The sequence below is a fragment of the Haplochromis burtoni genome, unplaced genomic scaffold (assembly GCF_018398535.1).
Source record: "Haplochromis burtoni strain Fernald_Lab_line unplaced genomic scaffold, NCSU_Asbu1 Contig_122, whole genome shotgun sequence".
Classification (NCBI taxonomy): domain Eukaryota; kingdom Metazoa; phylum Chordata; class Actinopteri; order Cichliformes; family Cichlidae; genus Haplochromis; species Haplochromis burtoni.
Window position 1 is genome coordinate 231,114 of NW_024582483.1, and position 22,692 is coordinate 253,805.

Below are 22,692 nucleotides of genomic sequence, written 5' to 3' on the forward strand. Positions count from 1 at the left end.
TGTGTGTGTGTTTATTTTGGTGCGGTGCTCAGTGCAAAGTTAAGGATGTACATTGCTTTCTAAGCTGAATTCTCTCTCTGGTGCTGGCTCTGTAGACCTCGCTGACTGACAGACAGACAGACAAACACAACTGGTTCTTTAGCTTTTAAATCTCTCAGGGCACAGCAGCCAAAACACAGGAACCAATAACTGCCGCAGTACAGCAGCCTTTTGAAGTGCTCCTTGACGGGGGATGCAGTGCGCGAGCGTGTGCGAGAGAAAAAGACAAGAAAGAACGATAACAGAAATGAGGAGTGAGGTAAAGGAGACAGAACTGGCTTGAAGGTGAGGGGGTCTGTGGTTGTAACGTGAAGGTCAGCAGTTTGGACTCCCCGCTGAGTTTATAACGATAGGGGAAATAAATAAATGAAACTTTTCTCGCTCTCAATCGCTGCCGTTAATGTTCCATTAAACAGGGTACTTAGCCCCCGACTGCTCTAATTGAACAGCTCGGTGGCCAAAAGTACAAGAGAGCGGTCATTTCTGGCAGCTCCCAGGTGTAAAAGTGAGTGTGTATGGCCTGTAACTAACCAGCTCCTCCACAACAGCTCCTGCAGGGTTTACCTGTAAATAACAAAGACTCCATGCCTGGTTTAAATTGGGGCAAAACCATCCCACTAGCAGGCAGGTATGGAAGAACAGTGAATCAGCAGATCATCGAAAATTCTCAGACATGCGGTTGCTCGAGTTCACATCTACCTTGTCAGATCAGAAATGTAGGGAAAGGACATGAGAGGGCACAAGTGAACTTCCTTGTGCGTGTTAAAGCTTCCTGTAGACACGATTGGGACTATAGGTTTTCATTAGCTATTGATATATCGTCAACAACTCACTTCAGTATTGCTGTCATTGCACAGACATGAGCTTTACTGACTCACTGACTCGTACGCCCTCCAGAGTGAATACACTTGTTATATTGACAGCGGAGGTAAACAGTGAACCAGCAGCCTGCGCTCACTACAGATGAATAACGACCAGAGTTGCCACCATAGCTAGGATTATGCACTTGAATTGGAAGGACTCAGGTGACTGTAATCTGCAGTCCACTGACATGTAGTCGTGATATTTTACACACTGTACCTTTAACAAGAGATGCGTATATTTTAAAGGGGAGACATGATCACCTCTTTGAGATAAGAGGTTTTTTATTGCATATTTGCAGATAAGGCGAGCCACATAAAAACTGCTACAATGCACATGGCATGATAATAACAAGATGTGGCGGCTAGTCATAGATAACTATTATTTTCTTTGGGAGGCAGATATGCTATGTAAAAGGCCTCTTTACACATTTGTGAATGGATACTGTTACTGTTCAGAATCTTAATAAATAGATACAAATACATAAATTCAACAAAAAATATTACATTTAAGAAACAATCAAAAGTTTGGTATTTTTATTTGATTAGGTGTAAAATATAGCTGGCATTTATTTGTTTATTAACCGATTGATTCTTTTGATAATATTTCTGAGCGTCAGACATACTGGTGTGCTACAGCATTTGCTGATGGCGCCTATTAAAAATAATTACAGAGGTGCCGAGGACTCTCAGTGAGGCTGACACATGCTTTGCACTTGATGCTCCCTCTGTGATCGTGACAGCTTCACAATAACCCCCTTCAGCACTTTTTTTTCAGCTCTATTAGCTCCCATTAATCTCACAACATCAGACACATTTAAGCAGGAATGGTCTGAAGACTTTGAAAAATAAAAACAAACCAACTCCAGCAAAAATGATTTGCTGTGGATGAAGAAAAAAAAAAGTCTGGCTATGTGAAACATCTCTTGGCAGTGTGACCACTGCTTTCATACCTGCTGTCAGTGGTGTAGCGATAATCTGGAGGATCGAAATAAATCCCAGTGGGCTGGTAACAATTCAGCTTGATTACTGTGGACTAACAAACAATATTGTGCTTTTTTGCAGCTTGAGCGAGTCGTGTGCTCTCTGTCACCACGTATACATACACTTCACTCTGTTAGTGTGCCAATCAAGTTTGTACTAGAGGAGTGGAAAAATGAGCGGATCCTCCTGTGGTACCTTGGGCATGTTAGCTGGCCACAGTATCAGTTTAGACAGCATGCTTTAGATGGAGAGCAAAAACAGAAGGAAGAGGATGATGCCAAGAAAATACAGAAGAAAAAAAAAACTTGTGCTCTAAAATAATGGATATACATAGAGGTGGGCAGTGCAAGTGTGAAATCCTTGGTGTTAAAGCAGTGTTAAGCTGCCAGAATGCCAACTTAACTGTCATGATTGTGTCACATTTCAAGTTAAGGCTTTCTCCAGTTGTCACTTTTATTAGCTATAAACAGGGATGGGCACTGCAGCGATCCATATAAACTGATAAAGAACCAGAGTGAGGTGACTTAGCGCTTTGGGTGCCTTGAAAAGCGCTATATAAATCCAATCCATTATTATTATTATTATTACTTAAGGCAATGACTCTCTATTTAAAAAATAATAATAATAAAAGTGTTAAAACGAGGATTTATATATATATATATTTCAAGTAGGTTTTTTGTCAATTTGAGTTTGGCTCAGTTTTTTTTTAATTTTTTCATAGTAGTGAGAATGTAGCTTTGGGGGCCATTTTTAAACTGATCAAAACCATCAGTATCAGTGATTTTGGTCAACTTTCATAAAAATAATAATTATGCTTATTTTTACTCCACAATGTTTGTCTTAGAAGCAAATCAGGTAATTGAAATTCGTGCCCCCAGCCACCTTTAAAAAAAGCAATATTGCTTTTTAATGTATACATTTTTCAGATATCTTGGCAGGTTACCATATCTCACAGTTAAGCAAAGTCTTAAAGGTTGTTGTATGTGTACATTTTTCTGGTTTTGCAGGCTTCTGTATAATAAAGTACTGTAATAACATAACGGCATGACCACATCCAGTTGGCTTGGATAGTGCATGTATGTACAGGGATTATCTTTTGTTCAGCATCTTGTAGATTGGAATGAGGGAAGCTTGGAGACTTATGCGCAGGATTGTTCTGTCAGATTTATGGATTTCAAGAATCTTTCATGAATCCTTTGGAATTACCAGGATTTCTGAAGTGATTACTCATAATTTTTGGCCATCTTCTACTAAGTCACCAAAAATACAATGAGGTATTTATACTGTAAGGGAAAGGCAGAGGTCCTCTTAGTTTTATATATATTTTAGTGCTGTCAGTGTTAATCTCGTTAAAATGACGTTAAAATGACGTCATTTTAATATTTTATACATTTTAAAAATATATATAATTTTTTTTTATTCCCCTCTCGCCGCTGCGGGTGGTCTATCCTTCAAGCTCGGGTCCTCTATCAGAGGCCTGAGAGCTTGAGTATCCTGCGCAGTATCTTAGCTGCTAGGACTGTGCTCTTCTGGACAGAGATCTTGAATGTTATTCCTGGGATCTACTAGATTCACTCGCCTATTCATACTGTCATTATATTAATGCTGCTATCCTGTATATATTGTACATACTATTGTTTGAGTACTAACGATTGTTTTTTTGTACTTTTTATATTTTACATTTATATTTATTATTGAAACTTGCACCAAGGGAGTGGCACTCCAATTTCGTTGTACTCTGTACAATGACAATAAAGGCTATTCTATTCTATTCTATTCTATTCTATTCTATTCTACTCTAACTTGGGGATCACTGCACCGAGCCCTCCGACTACCACTGGCCCCACTGTTACCCTCCACATTTTCTCGAGCTCTTCTTTGAGCTCTTGGTACTTCTGCAGCTTTTCGTGTCCTTCTTCCTGATGTTGCTATCATTCAGTATTGCTACATCTATCACCTGGTGTGATAGACCCCAGCCTCTATAGATCTTGTGCTCAATAAGCAGCTGGATAGCGTAGTGGCAAGCAGTGTTGGTCAAGTTACTTGAAAAAAGTAATCAGTAACTAATTACTGATTACTTCCCCCAAAAAGTAATCCCGTTACTTTACTGATTACTTATTTTCAAAAGTAATTAATTACTTAGTTACTTAGTTACTTTTTAAAAACACGATTTACAACCTGAAGAGGTGATAAAGCGATAGATCTTTCAGCCCAATTCTACTTTTTCTACATAATCCATCATACAAAATGTAATCAAATGGAAAAGTCTCTTTTTTTTAACTTGTTTTATCAGTTTTAATCTTTTAACTTTATGCATCAAGCAAAAATTTAATTATATGCAACATTCTCTGACTTGAATAAATTAGTTTAACATTGAAACCTATTTTCTGCACATTCCAGCACATAAAATAAAATATTTTTTGTGTTTACACTCACTCTTTCAAATAGATGCAAGTAAAACACAGCAGGAAATAAATAAAGTCAAAGACTCAGCGGTCCTGTTGCTCTATTTTCACCTGTAAAGCAGGAGTGGGTTAGGCGGAGGTTTACCCTGGTGCAGGTGTGCCGCAGCGGTCAGTTGAAGAATCCGCGAGTTTCTCTGTGAGTTTCCCATTACGTCGTTGCGCACTCGGTGCTTGCTTGGAAGTTTAGGGGTTTTTTTCACTGTAAAAAGAAGTTTTCTTCCCACGCACGATGGACGCTAATGTTTTTGTCACTTTTTATGGAATCAAACTCAAAGTAAGGTCAGTACTTCCACGCTATAAACGCTGCACGCTCATACTCTCTCCCACAATCGATATGTGATCCATTGTTGATCTGCACACAGCTGTTGTCACTAACGGCGCACTCGCTTACGTCACTGTCGTGAGACATTCTCGCAAAAAATCACGGTTTTAGTAACGCAGTAACGCAGCGTTCCTACGGGAAAGTAACGGTAATCTAATTACCGTTTTTGCAATAGTAATCCCTTACTTTACTCGTTACTTGAAAAAAGTAATCAGATTACTGTAATCTGATAACGCAGTAACGCATTACAAGTAACGTGTTACTGCCCATCTCTGGTGGCAAGACTATATGGAACGGGAGTTATGAGTTTGACTCCATACCACGACTTCTACATCCAGTAAGGGTCCCTAGGCTAGACCCCCCCTATGCTAACTAAGCCTCCCTCAAACATGAGCAAGAGACATAAATATGAAGCAATACCGGCTCGGACGTCACACCTGGCAAGGTCCACGTCAGGTGTTGAGGAACAATTACACCCTGAGAAGTGGGCTGCTGGAACAAGATGGCTTAAGTGAGCACATATTTAAATGAACTGTCTACCAGGCTTTCATGTAGCTTCTTGCAAAGCACAAAGGAATTTTGGACTGCTTGTCATCAGTCCTCTTTAAATACAGCTTCTGACTTAAGATTGGATTAATGAGTGGATTGTTCCTCCAAAGACTGCACTGGATCTGGGACCCAAAGTAGCCCCCAACCATGATGCTCACTCCACCGTGCTTCACAGTTAGAACAAGTTTTCGGGGTACAGTTAATTTCATCCTTATCATAGTGTTGTGGATTTTTGTCCAAAGAACAAAGTGTTCTTTAACACCTACACCTACTTTGAATGTGGTTTGCATGCTATCCATTCCATTACATCTTTTTTATACAGATTTTTCTCATTAATGATACATGAACACAGTTTTTGCTGGTGTTTTCTTGTCACCCTTGAGTTCTTTTTCAAATCTTTCAGGATTTCAAAATGTATTCTTGGTGTTATCTTTGCAGGACGCCCACTCCCAGGGAGAATTGCCTCCATTTGCTGACAGCTTGTCTTTGTGGATTGATGACCAGCTAGGTTTTTAAGAAGCTTTTGCAGCCTTTCCAGCTTCATATGTCTCTATAAAGATTTTCTAACCCCTTTAAAAGTTGTTGTCATCGAGGAATGCTTCACACAAAGCTATATTTCCTCAGAAAAGCAGACTTTGTCTTTAACCAGATTTTGTCTGCCTTTTTTTGTAGAGAGAGGCACCTCTGCAACCTACGCATCCAATCTCATTTCCTTAATTGTTCGCTTACTTTTTCCTCAGTGTGTTCAGTAAAAAACATGAAAGGTATGGCAGTTTGTTTGTTCTCAGTTCAGTAATTTTGTCTTTGTCTATATTTGTGGCTTTGAGAATTTTATTATCCGAAATTCTGATAAGTCCTGGCGGTACACCTTATAAAAGAAGCTTTATACCTCAGGGTTATTCTGCAGTTGCACACTAGTAACAGACTGGCCCTCTAGATAGTAACCTTATCCACCATCACCCTACATTGTTATTGCACAGCAACATTTTGGCTCCTGAACTGAAATTAAGTGAGTTAAATCAGCCTCTGCCAGCTGCAGACCAAGATGCTTTTTTTTCTCCTAATTAAAGACAAACAGCTTAGAGATCTGTCCACTCTTTCCAGCTGTCTTTCTCTCTCTTTTCCAGTCTCTGCCTCCTCCTCATCCCTCATAATGCGTGTCAGGGGATAAACAGTGGGAAGTTTGATGTTGTGCAGTTAGGAGAGAGACATGGTTAGGGAACGTGGAATGGATGTGGACAGAGTGTATGTGTAAGCCCGGGAGAGGAACAGGATTAGTTTGGAATGCTGTGCTTCCATTTCAAAGAAACTGCTTTGGGAAATAAGACATGTTGTTGGCTTTACCTCAGCCTCATATATGCTCGCTTATTCTCTGCCAGCCTTGTTCATCTCGACTTTAAACTTTCTATTTTCACATGTGTGTGTGTGTGTGTGTGTGGAGGGGGGAGCAGAGGGTCACAGTGTGTAGGAACAGGAACATGCTGAAATGGAGGGTTGTGAATTAAACATGCATGTTCTTTCTGCTTTGCTCTGCCACTGTGGTCGGATGCTACTCTTAGTGTCTCTGTATCTGCGTGTGCATGTGTGTGTGGGTGTGTGTGTGTGTTTGGATGTGCACGTCTGTCCCAGCCTGGGATGTCCCATATCAGTAGGGGCCATTTGCCCAGGTTCTCTGCTGCGACTCTTTAATATTTAACACCTGCTCCCCTCACCTGCTGTCACTTGCTGAAGACACATTACTGTGTCATTCACTCGCTGAGCTCTTCCATGCTTTCACCTCTAATTCTTTCCCTTTCTCTGCCATTTGTTTCCTTCGTATCTCCCTGTCTCCTCCAGTCCCACGTTTCTTTCTGAGCCTCCTCTGCTTTTCCCTTCTCCCACACATCTCCATTTGTGCTGCCACCTTATCCTTCTCTCTTCTGTTTTTTTCATTTTATCCACTCTTACTTCCGTGGTTGTTATTCTCAGAAGGCTCAGGTTGTGTGAAGAACAGCCAGCCATGTTAGAAGGATTCGGGAAGTCTTGCTGGCCTTGAAGCCTGTGAAGCATGCTTGGATGATGGCTTTGTGGGTCTGTATGTGAGAGAAATAACAAAAAACCTCAAAAGAGGAGGGAGGGAAAGAGAAAGTAGCTCGGTTAGTATGGTTACAATGGTGACTAAACCAGACTACATCATTTAGTCCTGTTTTCCTGGCTCCTGTGCTTCTCTGGCTCCAAAGGGTTTGATGCCTGGTTCCTTGAGCTTGGCTGAGCACCACTTTGACACAACCGACTGGCAGTGTGAACCACATTTGAGGTCTTTTTCTCCAAATATAGTGAATCAATTATGACTAATTAAAAAAATATGAAGTATGTCCACACTAGCAAAGGTCTTTATCCACACTAAAATACCTGAAAAATAGGAAGCCTCTTCTCTGTCTTATTGTTTTGGTCGACAAACATCTAAGCAGCAACATTCACAGCAAGCAGACGCTGTGTATTTCAAATGTAGGTTAAATAAATTAAAAGAGGTCTTCAGTATTTTCTGGAATAAACACACTGTTAAACATGGCCAGAGTCTGAAATAATGAGGCCGGTGTATTTACATGTAATTACTGTGAACCAAAGGTTCAGGCTTCATACTGCTCGCTCAATTTCTGACAGGATTTTTCATACTCTTGGCTTTTTATGATATCAGAGAGAGTGAATATCCTTAAGATCCTGCCTGGCTGTTTTCACGAAAGCCCCACCCACCTCCTATTCAAACCAATCAGAAGACAGTTCTAAAGAATCCATCCATCCAATTTTTTCTGCTAATCCAGTTCAGGGTTGCTAGTCCAGTTATCAAAGGACGAGAGGCAGGTTACACCCTGGATAGGTTAGCAGTCTATCACATGACTAATACTGTCTGTCACACACGATTATATTATACATACATTCTATATGTATAATATAAAATATATGTTATAGCACCCAGAGTGTAAATATGACTGAGTTGCAGCCATCTGCGGTGAGTTGTGCCCATGCCTATTTCACAGTAATGTCTCTCAGTTTTATGTACAAAAAATATAAGAAATTCATTTGTTTTGTTTCCAAAACCTCAGTTTTCCTTTTACACTGAGATGTTTTTAGAGTCATTCACTTTGGAGACTGTTTTAAAAAATGTGTTTAGTGAATGGAAACTCCGGTTTTGTCAACACATAGGGGGAAAAATGTGTTTACAGTTTCTGTTTGGCACTTTCTTATGGTAATGCAGTAAAAAAACAAAAACAAAAACTAAACAATACCATAATGTGGGTCATATCACGGTTATCCTGGAAATAGCCCCCATTATGCTGATATTCTGTTCATCAAGTCTGTGAATGTGACATAGCTGACGAACAGACTTTGACTTATCCTAAGTGCACAGTGAAGTCACCGTTTGCAGAGGAGCCAGACATCTGCCAACTGATGCAGCACATCAAAGACTATCATTGCTTTAATGTTACACACCTACCCTTAAAAGTGGTGATGAAATAATATATGTGGCCACTGCCAGCTCATCACTAGGCAGCATTTTACTGCTTCAAACATCAACATTACTGAGTTCATCTAAGGTCATTTCCTGTTGCAGCATTTGCTGTCATCAGCTGACATGATAAAGTGTATCAAAGCTGTTACCAATAAAAATAATACCTCATGTGCATTCAGAGGTACCAGTAAGTGCTACATGCACTTAATATTTGGTCCTATAGAACTCTTTAATATCTAACACTGTGTGTGTGTTTCCACCTTTGGCATGTTCATACTTTATATCCAATCTGTTTCTCTTTTATAAAAAAAAACAGGGTCACTTTTACTACGCAGTATAATTAAAGATCCTATGTGCTTAACTCAAATAGAAACAAAATTTTTATGGCTTTTTTTCCATTGTTGAACATAGAACAGCACAAAATGTGCACTGACACAAATCAGAAAATGGACAACTGAAAATGAGAGACAAACAAAAAGACCAAAAAAACATCACATTTGTAGCATATTTCATTAAAATTCATCAAAATTGTTTGTGGGTTGAAGAAATATATTTGAAACTTGAAAGATTTAAAAAAGCAGCTGGTCTATGCCCTATTGTGTTAAACAGGATATTGGAACTTGGCTGTCGGGTGGCGAGGTCACCATTTCCAAGAAGAAAAAGAGCTGAAGCGCGTCTCATGGTCATGCTGTTTTCTGTTGATGCTTTTTTCATTAGAGCCTCAAAGTATTACAGCCTGTTTTAATTTGCTGGGTGTCAAATTCTGCCATTTTGTAAAAGCTTCACTGCCATCATCAGTTGTGGTCGGTCTCACTCGCAACTTGTCAAATATGAATGCTTGTTAAGGATGTTTTGGCATCTCAGTCATAGTCAATCGTTTGTCAATGTGCAGGATCAATGTTGTGACGGATGATATACCACAATCTTTTAGATACCACGTATCTTTTACTAAATGTAACAAAGTGGATTTGGTGAAAACACAAAGATCCCCTGGCTCTTGTGTAACGTTAATCGACATCATCATTTTTTTCTTTTTCAGTAAAAAACTGAAAACTTTTTGTGAAGTAAAGTCAAGTTGTTAAGTAACCTTGACATGACCCCACTGCTCTGCAGTCCTAAAGCTTTGAGCTGAGCATTTTTGCTACTTCCAACCCAGAGTTTTAAAATTGGACGTGACAGTAAAGCTGTTCCTACCTTATTGCCTTATTTGTCTACAGTAGAGACAATAACTTATGAACTTATGAATGAACATCATGTTGTATTAAAATGGGCGCCCTGGTGATGAGGTGGTTTCCACTGTTGTGTCCCAGCAAGAGCACCATAGGTTTCTGTGTGGAGTTTGCATGTTCTCTCCAGCTTCCTCCCGCTGTTCAGTGATATGCATGGGGTCAGTCTAAATTGACTGTAGGTGCAAATCTGATGGTTGTTACAGGTTGTACCTTCCCTGAAAGCTGGGATAGGCTCCAGCCTCCATGCAACCCTCAATTAGACAAGTTGAAGAGAATGCATGGATGCTGTTTTATATATAGTCTTTAAAAGTCATACATACAGTATGGTATGTATGACAGTGGTATCTACCTATCTAAAACAATATCAGAATTTTGCCCTCAGTAACCACATCTTCAGCTTTGACACGTCTCCCTTTCATCATCATTACCTTTTAACTTGGAGTGCTTTTTATCTGTGAACAATGATGTTCTCTCTTACTTTTGTTCTTACCTTTTAGTACACGTTCCACTTTCCTTGTCCTTGAATTTTCTGTTTATGAAGTTTGATTTTCTGTAGGTTGTCCTAAAGAAACCTACAACAAACTGGCAAGACCTCACAGACTTGTTAAAGATCAATCTGGGAATTCATGCTTTTGCCGTCCATTTCTGTGGAGAGATAAAAAGAAAAGAAAAAGAAAACATTGCTCTAAGTACACGATTGATAAAAAAAAAAAAAAAAAAATTTTACTTGACTGGACCTCCTTTGAGATATTGAATCCAAATTCAAGCAGAAGGCAACTGAGGCACAGTAGTAAGATAACAAAAACATGGAGAAAAATAATACTCTTATTCAGTTATGGTGAACTGTGCTTTACACGCATCTTTTGATTTTCTTTCTTTCTTTTTTCACCACCATCAATGAAATGGATTTTGTTATTATAGTAATACAGTTATTAGTGAAATGTTGATCACAAAAGGAAAACGATGCTAGAAAAAAAAGGGGAAAAGACATATAACAACAGTCCCTGTTTAAAAGTCGACGTTTGTAGACGTTAGCAAAAGTTGCTTTTCATTTAATCTGCACACTGCTGAATGAGTGGATCACTGCCTTGAAGGATGACAGAAGAGCAATCCATTTGTTTCCGTTAAACAAAAGCTCCTCTGATCTGACCTTCTGCTCCCACTCTTCACATGATTGCTTTAAGTGAAATAATTTGCATCCAGTGATGTGGACGACCAGTCTGAAAGGTCAACACAATCCATTAAAGCCATTCTACTTTGGTTCTTTTTACAGTTTATCTATTAAAGGACCCTGGATATCAGTGCACAATGTATTCATTACTATAATAGCTATTTATTCAGTGCTATCAATAAAGAGAATGAGTGTATTTACCTGTACGTGACTTTAAACTCTATATTTATACTCAGAAAGGATGGCAGGCACACACTTTACATCTAAGCTATGGCTGCTATTTTTACTCAGGGAATATGTCAGTTTTGATAACTTACCCACTTTCTATCCAAAATTACAAATACAGTACATAATTACAGTAAGAATACCAACAGTTATGGGTGAGGGGAAACATACAGTATGCTATCACGATATTTTGCATGGTGACATCAATCCAGGGACAATAAATATCAATATTTTATTAAATAAATTAAAATAAAAACTCTGGCAATACTATAAAAACAAGGGCTCATCTGATGTACCACCATCCTGTGAGAACGTCAGCTGAACAAACTACATCCATCACTGGTCGCACTTAGCTTGATAAAGCTAGCTCCTAATTCACAACAAGCTAATGTCTCAGTCACATGAGTAAAGAGAGAACAGCAGTCTCCCTGTATCTACAAGAAAATCAGTGGCTGCCTGGTGATTGTGTTGAATTCTTTCACATTCTCCCACTGAATGCAACCTTTGGTGAGTGAGTGAGTGAGTGAGTGAGTGATTACCCATAGCTTGAGGGTGTTTCACACTCATAACCACTTTTGTTTACAAAGTGATGGCACAGGTCACCAGGTAGGATCATCCAGGTCATGGTAGTCTTAAGAGCTTGAAAAGAAAATGAGAAGTGAAACATCTTAAAACAACGTGAAGAAGTCCAGTTAACTTCTTTTTGAGGTCTTTTGTCTTCATCAATGAGCATAGCTCAAGAAGACTGGACTCATCTGGCTTTCAGCTGGTTGTATTTTGTTTGGTTGCTGAGTGCAAATGTAATCATTAAATGTTTCTGATCAGTGTTTCTATTTAATGTGATTTTATTTCATTTAAACAGCGGTAGATATGTCATTTTTGGCTATTTATCTCAGTTAATTGCTGTATTATCAGAAGCAGATTAAATGTAATTGCTAACTTGACCCCATTCAGTCGCAGACTGATAGCAGACTGGATCTGTCTTATGGCAGCATTAATGGCAGGTTGCAGTGTGAGTGTTGATATGCTTAACAATCTCATTTTGCAGTAAGAAAATAGCTGAAGTATATGTTACTGGAATACTGTTAAAAGCAGCATTGAGAGTTAAGTATTGTGACCTCTACGTTATGCACAATTGCAGCTTTTGAAATTATACATGCATTGGTTATGATGAAATTTAGTTTAATTTTGCCTCCTTTGTATGACAGTATAAACAACCATTTGTACCAATGACTCCTTTAAACAGAACTACGAATATGTCTTTTGAATAAACCAAGTTAACTTGCTTGTTCAGAAATGTTTTATTCCATTTCAGAGCCTCGTTATTGTATTCAAAATGTTCGAAATGTCAGTAAAATGACTCAGTATGAGGAAAATGGAAAGAATCTCAGCTATTGTGATGCTCAAGCACCGTCATATTCCCATCTCGCTGTGTGTCGAGCTAAGTGCTAAGCACGCAGCAAGATGTTTAGGATCAGGCTCTGCAAGTAATCCCCGCTTTACCAACCCTTTGAAACACACATTTTAAAGGACGTGCAGATTCACTTTTTATTTACTGTTTTAAGCCAGCGATTGTAGTAACACAGAACCATTCTTTGCGATGATGTTGTGCTAAAAGTCCGTAGATGTAAAAAGCCTTTGGTGATCAGTTGGTTTCTGTTGACACCAGGAGCAGAAGTGCTGTCAGTCGCAGCTGATATTTGACAGAATAGTCTTTAAGGTCCTGGCTAGTGGTGTTGCTGCCCAGCCTAAGCCTCTGCTTTTTTCCTATTGTGGTGACTCAGGCTCATACAAGTCAGCTTTGACACTGACAACGCCTGGCGTTCATGGGGGCAATGGTCTGCCCTTTTTCCTCTTGGGTGCAAATTGCCCTTTTCAAGTAGCAATCAAAACTTTTCAGGCCTTGCCCTGGCCCTTTCATAGTTCATGACCTTCTCTGGCTCAGCTGAGTTAGAATTAGAGCTTTTATTTATTTTTTGCCCATGCCCCTGAAAACTGCCTGAGCAAGGCAATGCTGACAACCTATTATCAAATGTGAAATAATCCATAGCGTCATCTGCTTGCTTATAGTGGGAAGTCATTTTGGCTGTCCAAAATGCCGATGTCAACTCGGGTGCCCTTAGCTCATCAGAGCTGAAGGAAAGGGAAAGAAAAAACCTGAATGTTATCTCAGAAAAAAACTCCCTCTGCACTTCTCTCACCATCAGCTGAAGTCAGAACATGTCACCGGATTCAAACTACTCTGCTACATCTGGCCATAGTGATAACAAGTAAAGGATGTGTCGTTCTTTTGGCTTAAAGTTGGAAACCAGCAAAAATTACTTGCATCGCAACAGCCAAGCAATATGTGTCCACATTAAAATGCTCTATCTCTAAAGGTAGAGAGAGAAAAGGTTAGCACTAAATGCCGCCATGGACTTCCATCACGCTGACACATGCAGCCAACGCAAACAGGTAGAAGCAACATCGATCTTTATTAGACTTAGCTAAGCAAGAAGTCTCAATAGAGAAAGCATGGAGAAGCAAACCAAAGTGTTGTGCAACAAAGGTAAAAACTAAATGAGACACAAACTAGTGGAACTGACAAAGCCTAGAGATGAGGAACACAGACGTGGAGTGGCACAGCGCACACAGGCAATCTGAAAAAGACTGAGGGGAGTGCAGAGCAAAGTACAGAGGCCTGCGTTAGGATAAGGAGGTAACTTCACTGGCTCACTTCTCTGGGGCAGGTTGTGTTTGTGATAACAGGCCAGCAGGTAAGAAATCGCAGCCTACTGGGCAATCAGTTCTCTGGAAAATAGTTACAGTTCCTGAAAGATCCAGTTGGCCTCGGTGCACAGATGGTAAGAGGGTCAGTTGTTATAGGAGACTTTAAAGTCTTTGTCTTTCCCTGATGGAATTCAGTAGAAATATATATATTCTCACGAGAAACTGTTTTCCTTACATGTTTCCCTGATGGTTACAAACGGTTTTTAAAAAATTCTGTCCATTTAGGGCAGAAATAATTCAGCAGGAGAGGCTGCACTCTTGTAATTATACTCAGATCTTGCCTGTGTTTTAATGATGGGGCAGTGATACTAATAATTCTAATACCTAATGCAGTGGGCTTTTTTCCCCAAGCTTTTCTTCTTGGCTTTGAATGTCTTTATTTGCAGTAAATAGAGCTTTTACATTCAAAGGCCTTAAAGCGCGCAAATGTTCTTGGAGGGCTTTTTAATACTACAGACCTACATGCCATGCACGGTGCTTTTCACATCACCACCACTCACGCAGCGCTACTTTGATTGCAGCAGCTGTGCTCCTTTTAGTCTGCGTTGTATCTTTAACCTCTTTGGATTTTTCTAATATTATAGGTTTCCGTTCTTTTATGTGTGGAAACCCTGGGTTGATTTATCGAGTTGATAGCCTCATCTGTGAAAGCCTGACGCTGCCTGTTGATGTTAGGGTAAGTGAAGCCAGATAAGGATAAAGATAGCCTTGTTTTGGTGAACTTCAGGTTAAACTGGGGTTGCTCAGGCAATCAAAAAAGGAAGGACGGAAGAAAAATAACACAAAGACACAAAGAAATTCACCAGCCACTTTATTAGGTACACTTTCTTACTACTTAGTTGAACCACCTTTTGCTTTCAGAATGAGCTGAATTATTTGTTCACCAAGGTGTGCTGGAAACATTCTCATAGATTTTGGTCCACATTGACATGATTGTGTCACACAGTTGCCGCAGAGTTGTCAGCTGCAGACCTTTGATGTGCACCTCCGGATCCACCCCATCTTAAAGGGGCTTTTTTATTGAGCTCTGGTAGCCATTTAGGTACAGTGATCTCACTGGCATCCTTACAAAACCAGTTTGAGATGACCAGAATAACTTAATCTGAATAATAATAAGTGAATAACATGAACATGAAGACTCCTAAGTCAAGACAACAGACTCCATGACAAACAATGAGACATAGAGGGGCACTGGGTTTTATTAGGTACCCTTAATACTCATCCTGACAGAGTCTGTTACTACATAATGTGTCCATCTTCCACATGGAGGAAATAAACAGATTCAAATGATATCTTGCAGAAAGATCCGAGTTGCCTTGATGTATCAAAAAGAAATCAATAAAACTTCACTGAAGTTTAATTTCACACATCCACACATTTCACATCAGTAGAATCTATGTCTAACTTTACGGTTCGTCCACCGATTCATTAATTTTAAGCAACAACAACAAAACCCCTGCAAAATTCTGACTTTTTTTTCTGTGAAACATTGTTGACAGTGTAACAGCACTTGTGTAATTATGTGTTTGTGTGTGTCTGCTCTCTGTTTATCTGTCTGTGTTGGCAGTGAGTCTCAGTTATTGGTGTTTGCTCGCTGGAAGCGGCTGCTGAGGATGTCAGTCTCTCCACAGCAGAGCTGCTGCAGCTGTTTAGCATACACTGTGTTGGTGCGTCCTGATGTCTGTCTGCGCTGTGTGATGGAACAGCAGGATGTCGCTGTCAGCCAACAGGTTCCTGTGTCTCACACGCACTGAGAGAGCTGCGTTAGCCGGACCCACCGTCCCCCACCTGTGTTTGTGTTTATGAAAAAGAATGTGTGCACGAGTGCTCACGAATCACTCAGATCTGTCAGCAGTCATCTCTGCCTCAAACATCCCAGCCCAACGCACCCGCTCCGAGTCTATGTTAATATATCTTCATCTTTTTTCCTGCTTACCACTGTCATCTCTCACAGTCCACGCTTTCCATCTTTTGCCCTGTTTCACTCCTCTTATAACCTCTTACTTTTCAGTCATCGTCTTTTTACTTACTCCCTTTCTTCCCGTCACATCTTGCCACTGCCTTATCTCTTCTCCTTTTTTCTTGTCACCCCCCCTTCCCCCCCTCCGTTTCCTCTCCTCCTTCTCTCACGCCCCAGTTGAGGAGTACAATGAGATGGCAACGGCAGGGCTGTGTGGTGCGGTGCGGTGTGTTTGTCTGTGTGATGTCACACTACAGCAGCTCCATAGTGGCTCTCTCTTTTTTAATCCCCATGCTCACAGACCACACTGCTATTTTAAGATTCTATAAACCTTTTCAAAGAAGCTTCGATGGGGAAAGCTTGTCCGCGTACTGTGCACCAAGTGTGTTTGGCGAGAAAGAGTGAGCGTGTGAGTTTTTAGTTATGGTTGTATGTTTTTAAGTTATGGCAGCTGAGCGCACGTAGCATGTTTAGGCTTCATGTCAAAATTATGAACTTAAAGCCTTTTTGAACAGCGAGCAAGTGTATACCTGGAAAACAGCCGTCGCTTCTGAATCTATATGTACTATGTTAATTTTTTTGCAGAGCCACATTTGCTGGGTCATAAAACTGTTAGCGTCTCAGCAAAAAAAAAGTCAACTTGAATATTTAAAAAGCAAAGCCGGTGTTTTAATAAAACAGGCGGGACCTCCAGACAATAAACCTGGCAGTAAAACTTGACTCAAAGAATATTGCCTGCTCATTTTTGCCACAGCAGTGTAATATCTCCAGTTGTGAACTGTTTGATCCCTCGGCCTTCGTCATATGTCCGTTATTAGCACAGAGTAGCAGTTCTCTCTTTTCCGTAGCGCTTGGTCTGCCATTTCTGAGTCATTGCCCCTTTTAAACTTATAAAAAAATAAAGAGTGGCACATGCCGTGGCACAGCCGTGGCTCTGAGCCAGCGCTGCACCTGTGCTCCTTGGAGGGAAAGGTGAGAAAGAGGAGGGATTTTCACTTATTTGATAGACTGCTTAAAACATCACGAGACATTCAAGGTCATGACAGAAATATACTTCTCTGCCCTCACAGTAAAAAATTCACCATGCTAATTACTCCAACAGGGTAAAAGCCCAGCAATAAAGTGTCACTTAAGGAGAACAAAATGCATTTTAGCAGCTAAAAGTCATATGCCCTGTATATATTATCCTGTGTTATGACTGATTCATTAAAATAAAGTACACTCTGGTATTGTTTCGAGACGGAGCGCTTCCTGAATTCAGCCCGCTTCTATTTGAGGTGCTCTTTGGAAGGGATGCATATAGGCTTTGTGTGCCAAAACATGGTGGAGTTTTTACATAACCTCACCGTGAAAAAAAGGCATGTTCGTTTTATTTTAGAGAGGGAGTGCCTTGCAGTTTGTTAACATTTAAGCCTAAAGTATACACTAGATTTAAACTTTATAGCTGATTTAGACTTATACTGCTGTACACAGCTGTTACATACTTTATACTAAAATAATTTCGTACTAAATTGTTATATTTACAAGGTCACCGTGTGTATATATTACCTTACAATCATAAGCCCTGTGACAGGCAGTCTGTCCAGAGTGCAACAGAAACTTGCCCAATCCCAGCTGGGATCGTCCTGCAGCCCTGAATAGGATAGGTGGGAGAGAATGGATTCATGGATGGATAGAAGTACTACAGTCATACAGCAGATACAACAATGTAAAAGTACCTTTGTATCACCCACAAATGGGAGTTTTGTGGCTTTAGTATGAAAAAGGAGCACAGCATAAAACTAACAAGTCGTATATTTGATCATAAATCTCTTGGTTGAGTATAACTGAAATGATAACAGAAAATAGAGCAAGTTAAGTGAATACTTCCAGCACGCGACTAAATGTGCATGGTTGTATGTGTTTTCCACCATCGCCGCTCTGAACATTAACATCTGCTGTTACAAATTCAAACAAATGACCAGCACTGTTGTTTTCTGGAGTGGACAGTCTCACGGGCCCTGTTCCACACTAATAAATGTGTTGCACTGGTGGTGTCCTACAAATGTCTCCCAACATTTCTATTTCACTGGGAAATTCTGCTGTGCTGAACTGCTGTGAGCTTTCTTTCTTAATAGAGACTGTTTCCTACATGAAATCTACAACCTGCCTCTTGACATTATCCCCACAAGCCCCCTTAAGGGCTTTCTGATATTGTCGGTCCAAGTGTCATCTCCACTGTAAATAGCTCTTTGGCCACTGGGGCTTTTCCGTCCTGTTTTATACATGCAATGGGCCGGACTCTTGTTAAAATTACACAGTCTTTTGAACCATTTACATATTGGTGACTGTGTGCTGCTTTTGAATAGTAAGCACACTTGCCTGACTGCTGGTTCTGTCTGTGCTTTCCTCATACACTACTGCAGTGCCTTTGATAAAGTAAATCATACAACTAAAACTGATTGTTCTGAGAACCGGGCTAGTGCAGACAGCTCTGTCCTGGCTGTGCTTACATCATAAGCAGGCACCAGAATCATTCGGACAGTTTTTCATTTACTTCGACTTCGATCTTTCACGGGGTCCCACAGGGTTCGATTCAAAAGCCATTTGTCTTCTACATTAGTTTGCTACTTTACTAAGTCATAAACTCAAGATTTACATTTCCTTTCACTGCTATGGTGAGAACACCCAGTGATATGTCCTGCTAAAACCTAATGATTTGTACAATTCAGAAATGGAGTATTCACACTGTGAGGAAATACTCTGCATTTAGCCTGTCTGGACTTATTTGTTTGTATTAGTATTATCAGTTGCAATTGTATATGTTATCTAATATGTTCTGATATGAAAAGCCTTTTGTCTTGTCTTGTTTTTACCTAGTGTATTGCTGCAAAGATATAAATAATGACCACATTATTTTATCTTTTTAATACATTACTGTGCAAATGTTTTGAGTCACCCGCTTCTTTTTTTATATTTTGCTAAAAAAAATAGAAAAAAGGTGCAACAGTTTATCGAAATGTGCAAGCATACATGGAAATACAGAAGAAAGGCTGTGCCGAAGAATATGACCACCATTATTCTTCAGCACAGCCTGAACTCTTTTAGTCAGTAGGCTTCAAGAATGCTTCTCCAGGCTTCTTGAACGACACTCAAAGCTCTTCTTTGGACCTTGGCTGCCTTTCATTTTATTCTCTGTCATGATGATCCCACACTGCTTCAATAATGTTGAATTCTGGGGAGGCCAATCTATGACCGATAGCGTTCCACTGTGTGCTTTTCTGTCCAGGTATGTTTTTACCGCATTGGCAAAAAAATGAAGCCACTGCCGACTCTGCACTCGTAGTTTAATCATTTTTGACAGCAAAAATGTCAAAAATTACATTATAGAAGCAAAATATAACAAATCATGGGTGGCTCAACACCTTTGCACATTATTGTATAACTATAATTCCTCTTTGTGTGAAGAATATCTTCTCTATTTATATCTTTTTTTCATTTACTAAAAAAACTGTATTAACATAGGCCGATAGGATACCACATAGCATCTATAGACTGTCTCCAATTCTGAGACCACTGCCTTTTATCCTTTTTCTGCTGGATTACTTAAATCCTCGCACATATGGACTGGTCTGTCTTTCATGTCCTGCCTGACGAATAGTACATTGCTGCCAGTCTTATAAGAGAAAGGTAAACCAGATTTCCCCGTCGGCTTGTCTTAATCTCACACTTGCGCTTTCATAGCACAGATGTGTTGCGTATGGTCTGGCATTGTAAGCCTAACTGTGGTTGTTCTTTAAAGACCCTTGAAATGGCTCAAACATCAGTTCCTCTTTATCTACAGTTTGTTTATGTCACGGGGGATTCTTTATTGATCCGTATTCAGAGGAGTCACCTTTGCCTTTTCTTAGACTATTGACATATCCTGGCATAGAGTATTTAAATCAACTCTTTTCTATGTTGCTCACAGCAAAATTGATTTTATAACCTTTTTTTTGCACTTTATGAGGACACAGTGTTTTCTGTGCATGAGTGAATTTATGGGATTGAGAATTAAGTACCTCTTCGTAGCACCAGGAGAAGATCAGCATTGACGAGATTACATACCACTGTCACTGTCTATCAGGACAAAGAACTTAATAGCCTTTTATATCAGAATAGTCCAAGTCTTTGACATATGGACTTCTAAGCTCCAGTTGTCGATGATAATGACAGTGATGTCAGAGATGATAACGACTGTGATGACAGCGATGAAGATAACAATGACAAGGATTTAGATGGTGATGGGTGGTGAAGATACTGTGAAGACTAGAGAGCTCTTTTTATCTCTGATGTCAGGAAATAGGAAATAATAGTCATCACAGCAGCACTGAGGTCATTCTCTGTAATTAGATTTTTATGTATTTTTTTATTTTTATTAAAAAGGATTTCACATGTCTCTGCGCAATATTCAGATTATATGGAAACAGTGTTCATATTATATGCTAATGAACGGTAAGATAACATCTACATTAATAATGTAAACATCTGCTGTGTAATTAAAGTGGTCCGTCCCCTGAAAAACAAAGCTGTTCACTGCAGTGTTTGCCTTCAAAATCCCACTAATCATGTAGAATTTCATTTCAAAGTTATTGTTTGAATATATTATCAGCGATTCGGCTCAGTGAAGAGCTGTTGTTGCGAAAACATGTGCTCAGCACCACAGATTAAGAACAGCATCATCCAAATCATCAGCGTTAGGAAAGTACATTTCCTAATTAAGTTGTTAGACAGTGACGCGAAGGCTTCCATGGGAATTAAAATCAAGACAAATCAGCGCAATTAAACACTGACTAAACCAGAAGCCATGGTGACTCTTTATTCATGGTATCTTTTTGACATTCGTTATTATTCCAATAACTTAATTAATGATGCAGACACACACATGCTCATACTTTTGGTAGTAAACTGGGGCAAATTAAACAACACGGTGAAAATTGGTGCACGACACAGCCTGACTGGGTCTGACCTGATATGAACTGAAGCAGTGTTTTATGCATGTGTCGATTGAACAAACTTGTCCATTAAGCCGCTCGGCAGACGGCAGTGATGCTTCTCTTGGGAGGAGAGTTAAGGATTTCGCCTGGATTAGATGGATGGCTGATGATTTGCGGAAGACTGGTGACAAGAACACTGCGTTAACCACTAGATAGCTGATGCATCGTGAGCGTTTTTAAAGGTGTTTTCACCGCATTGTTTTGCCTTCATTAGACAGATGGCAGAAGAGGAGTAGCTGCGAGAAAAAAGCGAGGAGAAGAGATGAGAAATGACACGCAACAAAGGTCAGCAGTGGATGCAAAGCAGGGACATTGCAGTTCATTGGCCATGCCTTCACCCCCAAGCCAAAATAGCGGCCCAACGTTCAGAGCATATTTTAATTAGGAGGTAATAAAACTATTATGAGATTATAGTTTTAAAGTTCAAGGCAAATGCATACTCGAACATTTTTTTGGATTGTTTATCCGGACCCGAGCTCAGGCCTGAATAAATAGGACCTGTTTGCGTTACAGGCTCAGGCTCATACTGCATTCATTAAACTTTGCAAACAGGCAGCTTATTCTTTCTTCTGCTGCAGGAAAGCATGACAGGCAGAGGCAGCTAATCAAGCAGTCACACTCTTACTGTATGCAAAGACTCAGTGGTGGTAAAAATAACATTAAAATGCTACCATATTTTTCAGTTCTCAAGCCAATGAGTGCTCCCCTCCTAGTTAACCCCCAGTAGTTAAGATTAATTTTATAATCCCCCAAAAACTTTTATAAAATCTGGGTGCGATCACAGTCTGTAATAATCCTTGCCTATTCCAGCCCTGCCAGAAGAAACATCTATTGACTAGCAGAGTGTTGTGTAATTATCTGAAACAAAGATAGGTGGCAGGCTAAAAGTTCTGTATTTATTGATACTTCTACTGTAGAGTTACTGCTGCAATTCTCACTCACGGTAATTGGTTTGGTGAACAAAGGGCTGAATTCTCCAGAGCAGATATTCTCCATAGGTGGAATACCACCTCCTAACTTTTCGATTGTTTTGATATGCCAATTACTGCAGCTGCCATGTAACCCAATCAATCACAGTTAGGACGGTGCTTGACAAAGTCACAAGACATGAGGGACCAGTAGCTTCTGTTTTACATCACTCATCTCGCAACTGAAAGCAACTGCAAAATACTGAAAGAAGGAGATTTTTAGATCCATTTTATTAAATTGTAGTTAAACACTGGAGCTGCAGGTTGAATATAATATGCAAGGTATATGAGATAATTCTTCATGAAAGAAAGTCCTGTTGCTGTTTTAATTTAATTTAGTTCAGGAACAATTAGTTGTTGTGCAACTTATATAACATATGTCATTGGTCTGACATACTAGTGATAATAATGTATACTTTACTGATCCCGTGGGGAAATTCCTCTCTGCATTTAACCCATTCACTCAGTGAAGCAGTGGGCAGCCAATGGCCATGTTGGTGTCAGCAGAATGCTCTTTGTGATTGCTTTAGTTGCTATAGATTGTTTGCAAACACGTGCCCTTTGAACCACGTTGGCTGAAGGCACTTATTTTTCCTTTGAAGGCAAACTGTTTCTACTTTCAAACATACCTTTTTACAGGTTTGCT

General features: G+C 39.8%; 1 protein-coding gene across 2 annotated transcripts in view; it reads left to right on the forward strand.

Moving 5' to 3' along the window:
* The window catches only part of grin2ab (glutamate receptor, ionotropic, N-methyl D-aspartate 2A, b), a 120,040-nt gene that overhangs the window by 32,195 nt on the left and 65,153 nt on the right, over window positions 1-22,692 (forward strand). The window lies entirely within an intron of this gene.